Source organism: Oncorhynchus nerka, linkage group LG11 (genome assembly GCF_034236695.1).
Source record: "Oncorhynchus nerka isolate Pitt River linkage group LG11, Oner_Uvic_2.0, whole genome shotgun sequence".
Taxonomy (NCBI): Eukaryota; Metazoa; Chordata; class Actinopteri; order Salmoniformes; family Salmonidae; genus Oncorhynchus; species Oncorhynchus nerka.
The window spans coordinates 48,554,937-48,562,316 of NC_088406.1; positions in this window are offsets into that span (position 1 = coordinate 48,554,937).

Genomic DNA, 7,380 nt, shown 5'->3' on the forward strand with positions numbered 1-7,380 from the left:
TTAAAAATCCTACAATGTTATTTTCTGGATTTTTTTTCTCATTTTGTCTGTCATAGTTGAAGTGTACCTATGATGAAAATTATAGGCCTCTCATCTTTTTAAGTGGGAGAACTTGCACAATTGGTGGCTGACTAAATACTTTTTTGCCCCACTGTATGTGTTTTTGCGGTTTGTTCTTTGTTATAGAGCCAAAAATATTGGAGAAGTGGTTTATCCATACATCTCTGGTTTTGGATAGATTTTGTGTTGTTTGTTTAGAGTATTACAATTACATTGAGCTGATTTCTAACGGGCTGTTCCTTCTTATTCCGTACTGTATTTCTGTATTGTTTTAGTGATTCACCATAGTGAAGGGGTAGGCTCAGGTTTTTCTGGGTATCAATGTTTTTGGTTGGATCGGTTTCTCAATTACTTTCTTAGGTATTTGCATTCTTCGTCAAACGATTTATCATTATTGTTAATTGTCTTAGGTTTTCTGCTTGAATTGTTTAGATTTGATAGGGAAGCTGACAGGTCAAATATGTTGTTTAGGATTTTTTACTGCCAAGTTTACACTTTCACTATTACAGTGGAACATTTTGTCTAGGAAATTGTCTAGAAGGGATTGAATTTGTTCTTGCCTAATTGTTTTTGGTAGATTTCCACACTATTTTCCTTCCATCCATAGCATTTCTTAATATTATTAATTTTCTTTGGCTTTGATGCTTCTTGATTGAGCAATGCTCTGTTCAAGTAGAGTGTGATTTTGCTGTGGTCTGATAGGGGTGTCAGTGTACTGACTGTGAACGCTCTAAGAGGCTCTGTGTTAAGGTCAGTGATAAAGTAGTGTACAGTACTACTGCCAAGAGATGAGCTACATGTGTACCTACCACAGGAGTCCCCTCGGAGCCTATCATTGACTATGTACATACCCAGCGTCTGACAGAGCTTCAGGAGTTTTTGTTGGTTATGTTGTCATAGTTGTGTCTAGGGGGGCAAATGGGGGAGGGAATGCTGTCACCTCCTGGTAGGTGTTTGTCCCTCTGTATGCTGAGGGTGTCAGGTTCTTGTACAGTTTTGGCATTTAGGTCACCACAGACTAGTACATGTCCCTGGGCCTGGAAATAGTTGATCTCCCCCTCTGGGATGGAGAAGCCGTCAACGTTAAAGTATGGAGATTCTATTGGGGGAATATAGGTAGCACACACGAGGACATTCTTCTCTGTTGAGATCATTTCCTTGTTAATTTCTAGCCAGATATAAAATGTTCCTGTTTTGATACATTTAATAGAGTTGGTTTGGTCTGCTCTATATCACATTACCATACCTCCTGAGTCTCTTCCCTGTTTCACACCTGGCAGTTTGGTGGATTGGACTACCAGCTCTCTGTAACCTAGAGGGCAACCAGTGGGTCCGTATCCTCTGTACCATATTTCTTGTAGGATGACAATGTCTGTATTTGTTCTGGGTTGCTGCTCTGTAGGCCAAAGGCAGATGACCTCAGACCTTGTATATTCCAGGATGAGATAGTAAAAGCTTTGCGTGGTTTAGGCCCAGACCATTACAGTAGGTCTCTCTCAGTATATCTCCATCTTCTCCCTATGTTTCTAAAAACCCCCAGGACACTGAGATCATTGTGTCATTTCTGTGTGAGTGTAGTATGGATAAGAACATTAAAATGTGCCTCCCTTGTATGTCACAGTGTGCCTCAGGGTAATGGTGCGTTTGTGAGGCTATGTTTGTCTGAGTGTGTGAATCAATGTAGCCGCACACAGACACGCTCGTGTAGAATGAGCTCATATTGTCGCACCTCTCAAAGGCTCTGCATGTGCTCCACAAACCATCTGTGTGATTGCAGTGTAGATTATAATGTACAGTGCGTCCCTCCATGTATGTATCACTAATAGGAGCGTGAGTCTGCTGAGGGGGCTGTAGGCTGTAGTCCAATTCTTTGTGTTCTTCAGATGGCGGTTGGCCCCCATACGGCCCCTAACAGAGGGGTCAGGCTCCCGGGCCCCGGGGCCAGAGCATCCATCATCCCACTGGTGTTTGAGGCCGGCTCCGTCGACAACACCAATTATTCTGAGGAGCCTATCGACAACACTCGCACACTGGGCCTGTCTATGTCCCACTTCTTTTGTCTTGTGCTCACAGACCGAGAGCAACTGATTACTAATGATGATTTATTAGTTATTTTTTTTCAACTTTGTTGTTTTTGACTGTTTTATGGACCGCATCTTTTAATTGTCTCTTTTTCAACATTTTGTTTCATAAGGTCTTTGTGAATTAACATGTTCCAACAACGTGCTGTTATTAACGAGTTGACAACAATTGAGAAACGTTCAAATTGAAAGATTTGGAGGTACGGAATTGCCAGCGTATTCCCTCTTTGTGATAAAGTCACAGAAGTGAAACACTTGTGGATATAGCTCCTCAGAGACAATGACCGTACCCCCAAAGATGTGGATGTTATTCCAGCTCCCTGTCATGCCCCCTGGGCGTATGGCACGTCACAATAGAAAACATGCACACTTGTGTCCCGTTTCCAAAACACACTGAAATTAATGACCAATTAGCTTACACAAGTCACTCTTAATTATGCCTCAGTCTGCTTGTGGCATAAGAGGAATGTAACAATGGCCGTAGTTATCATAGCTCAGGAGAAGACCCAGATGCAGACAGTTTTGAAGTAACAAAAGGTTATTACAAAAACAAGGGCAGGCAAACGAATGGTCAAGGGCAGGCAGAGGTCAGTAATCCAAGGCAGTGTCACAAGCTACAGAACAGCAGGCAGGCTCAGGGTAGGCAGAATGGTTTAAACCGGGAAAAAATACCTAGAGCCCACAGGTGTATGGGAAAACCACTGGTAGGCTTGACGAGACAAGACGAACTGGCAACAGACAAACAGAGAACACAGGTTAAAATACCCTGGGGATAATGGGGAAGATGGGCACCTGGAGTGGGGCGGAGACGAGCACAAAGACGAGTGAAACAGATCAGGGTGTGACAGTAGTGTTTCTGTGCCCTTCTCCTGTGGTATCCAAAATAAGAATGCTGAACTCTTTTGGACCATTTGCAGTTGCTTTAATGTATGATGTGTCTTAGATCTCCAAGGGAGGCAAAGTAATGCCTCTCGCGTTGTTTTCCAATTGGTTTGAGTGTCAAGTGGATTCTTATACTCCTCATTGCTTTTCTTTTTGATGTATTTCCAGTGGTTGATTATTGTTTTAGTTCATTATTTCATCAACTCACAAAATTAACGAAGTACAATATGTTTGAACAGGACTTAAAGTATTATCACGCATACATTAGTAGGTCTACAACCCAGACAGAACTATGTCCTGATGTTAGCTTTCGCAACTTCAATTCCTATGGAAGATATAATAGGAGGGTAGATGCATAGAAATATAATGAATAGAACAGGCTTGGAAGCTCTAAGGTTGGCAATTTGATTGGTAAACTCATGGGTACACTCCAAATGACTGCCTGGTATTGTGATGCAATCATTTCCATGGTAATTTGGAATGTTATATCAAATGACACCATGGTAATGTAGAATTTTCATTCAAACGATGCTAACTTATGTGGCTTATGCAATGGAATGTATTTGTTGTAACGTCAGTCGAGTTGACTCAACAAATCACAGAACAGATTGAAGGGTACACTTCCTGCTTTTACTTCCTCCCATGGGGCTGTAATAAAATGACGCCGAAGAGGATGGCTGACGTTTTACATGCCCGTAACCAATTGTGCTATTTTGTTCTTATTTTTTGCGCTATTTGTAATTTATTTAAAAAACTTATTTCATACATAATGTTGCTGCTACCGTCTCTTATGACCAAAATTAACTTCTGGACATCAGAACTGGGATTACTCACCACGAACTGGAAGAAGCTTTTTCTTTAACGAGTCCGACGAGAAAGATATACTGATCTCCCTTGAACAGGCCCAGATCCACATCATTTGTGTGAAGAAAAGACATAGGGAACGAGGATGCAGATCAGGCTGCCTTTTGAGAATCTGTAGACGAGTGAGTAAACACCCACTACCATCAATTCTACTTGCTAACGTGCAATCATTGGAAAATGAAATGGTTGACCTACAATTACGATTATCCTACCAACAGGATATAAAGTACTGTAATATCCTTTTTTTCACTGAGTCGTTGTTGAACGATGACACGGACAATATAGAGCTGGAGGGATTTTCAATGCACCGGCAGAACAAAGAAGCTACGTCTGGTAAGACAAGGGGTGGGGATGTGTGTCTTTTTGTCAATAACAGCTGGTACGCGACGTCTAATATTAAAGAAGTCTCGAGGTATTGCTTGCCTGAGGTAGAGCACCTTATGATAAGCTGCATACCACAATATCTACCAAGACAGTTCTCATCTATATTATTCCTAACTGTCTATTTACCACCACAGACCGATGCTGGCACTAAGAGCGCCCTCAACCAACTCTATAAGTCCATAGACAAAAAAGAAAATGCTCACCCAGAAGCAGAAGCGGTGCTCCTAGTGGCCGGGGACTTTAATGCAGGCAAACTTACATCAGTTTTACAAATTTTTTTTACCAGCATGTCACATGTGCAACCAGAGGAAAGAAACCTCTAGACCACCTTTACTCCACACACAGAGATGCATACAAAGCTCTCTCTCGCCCTCCATTTGGCAAATCCGACCATAATTATATCCTCCTGATTCCTGCTTACAAGTAAAAACTAAAGCAGGAAGTACCAGTGACTCGCTCAATATAGAAGTGGTCAGATGGTGCGGATGCTACCCTACAGGACTGTTTTGCTAGCACAGACTGGAATATGTTCCGGGATTCATCCAATGGCATTGAGGAGAATAGCACCTCAGTCATCAACTTCCTCAATAAGTGCATTGACGACATCGTCCAGACAGTGACCGTACGTAGTACATACAACATCAGCATCGAGCTAAAGGCTAGAGCTGCCGCTTTCAAGGAGCGGGACACTAATCCGGACGCCTATAAGAAATTCTGCTACGCCCTCAGACGAACCATCAAAAAAACCAAAGCGTCAATATAGGATAAAGACTGAATCCTACTACACCGGCTCTGACGCTCATCGGATGTGGCAGGGCTTGAAAACTATTATGGACTACAAAGGGAAACCCAGACGTGAGCTGCCCAGTGATGCAAGCCTATCAGACAAGCTAAATGTATTTTATGCTCGCTTCGAGGCAAGCAACACTGAAGCATGCACGAGAGCAACAGCTGTTCTGGATGACTGTGTGATAACGTAGCCAATATGAGCAAGAACTTTAACTTCTTGACGCTACCCATCCCGTTATCGGGATCATTTTCGTTAGCAACCGCTGAATAGCACATTCAAATAATATTACAAAAAATATTCATATTCATGTAATCACAAGTGCAATATTGCACAACACAGCTTAGCCTTTTTTAATCCACCTGTTGTCTTAGATTTTGAAATTATGCTTTACAGCGAAAGCAATCCAAGTCTTTGTGTAAGTTTATCGATAGCATAGCATAACATTATGTACACTAAGCATTAAGTAGCTAGGTTACGAAAATCAGAAAAGCAATCAAATTAATCGTTTACCTTTGATGATCTTCGCAGGTTTTCACTCACGAGACTCCCAGTTACACAACAAATGTTCCTTTTGTTCCATAAAGATTATTTCTATACCCAAAATTCCTCAGTTTGTTTGTCGCGTTATGTTCAGAAATCCACAGGAAAGAGCGGTCACGACAACGCAGACGTATATTCCAAATATCCATAATGTCCACAGAAACATGTCAAATGTTTTTTATAATCAATCCTCAGGTTGTTTTTAAAATAAATATTTGATAATATATCAAACGGGTGTGTAGGTTTTTCAAAAAACACCGGGAGAAACAATGGCCGCTTTACTCTGTAGCGCAAAACTCACTCTGAGAGCCCCCACCTATCCACTTACGCAATGTGATCTTTCACGCTCATTTTTCAAAATAAAAGCCTGAAACTATGTCTAAAGACTGTTGACACCTTCGGGAAGCCATAGAAAAGGGAATCTGGTTGATATCCCTTTAAATGGAGGATACGCATGCATAGGAAAAGAGAGGCTTCAAAATAAGAGACACTTCCTGATTGGATTTTCCCCAGGTTTTCATCTGCAATATCCGTTCTGTTATACTCACAGACAATATTTTTACAGTTTTGGAAACTTTAGAGTATTTTCTACCCCAATATGACAATTATATGCATATTCTAGTCTCTGGGGCTGAGACAAAGGCTGTTTCAAATGGGTAATTGTTTTTGCCATAAACAAAAATATTGCCCCCTACACGCAAAACAGGTTAACATTCACAAATCCATTCAGATGGATTACCAGGACATGTACTCAAAGCACACGTGTACCAGCTGGCAAGTTACTTCACTGACATTTTCAACCTCTCCCTGACTGAGTCTTTAATACCTTCATGTTTCAAGCATACCACCATTGTCCCTATGCCCAAGGAAGCAAAGGTAACAGCTCAGCGTTCAACACCATAGTTCCCACGAATCTCATCACTAAGCTAAGGACCCTGGGACTAAACACCTCCCTCTGCACCAGGATCCTGGACTTCCTGACGGGCTGCCCCCAGGTGGTAAGGGTAGGCAACAACACATCTGCCACACTGATCCTCAACACTGGGGCCCCTCAGGGGTGTGTACTTAGTCCCCTCCTGTACTCCCTGCTCACCCACAACTGCGTGGCCAAAAACGACTGCAATACCATCATTAAGTTTGCGGACAACATAACAGTGACAGGCCTGATCACCAACAACGATGAGGCAGCCTGTAGGGAGGAGGTCAGAGAACTGGCAGTGTGCTGCCAGGACAACAACCTCTCCCTCAATGTGAGCAAGACAAAGGAGCTGATCGTGGACTACAGGAAAATGCGGGCCAAACAGGCCCCATTTAACATTAATGGGGCTGTAGTCGAGTGGGTCGAGAGTTTCAAGTCCCTTGGTGCCCACATCACCAATGATCTATCATGGTCCAAACACACCAAGACAGTCATGAAGAGGGCACGATAAAACATTTTCCAATTTAGGAGATTGAAAAAATGTGCATGTGTCTCCAGATCCTCAAAAAGTTCTACAGCTGCACCATCGAGATCATCCTGACCGGTTGCATCACCGCCTGGAATGGCAACTGCTTGGCATCTGAGGGTAATGCGTATGGCCCAGTACATCACTGGGGCCAAACTTCCTGCAATCCAGGACCTATATAATAGGCGGTGTCAGAGGAAAGGCCATAAAATTGTCAGAGACTCCAGTTACCAAAGTCATATACTGTTCTCTCTGCTACTGCACGGGAGCAGTACCGGAGCACCAAGTCTAGGACCAAAAGGCTCCTTAACAGCTTCTACCCTCAAGCCACAAG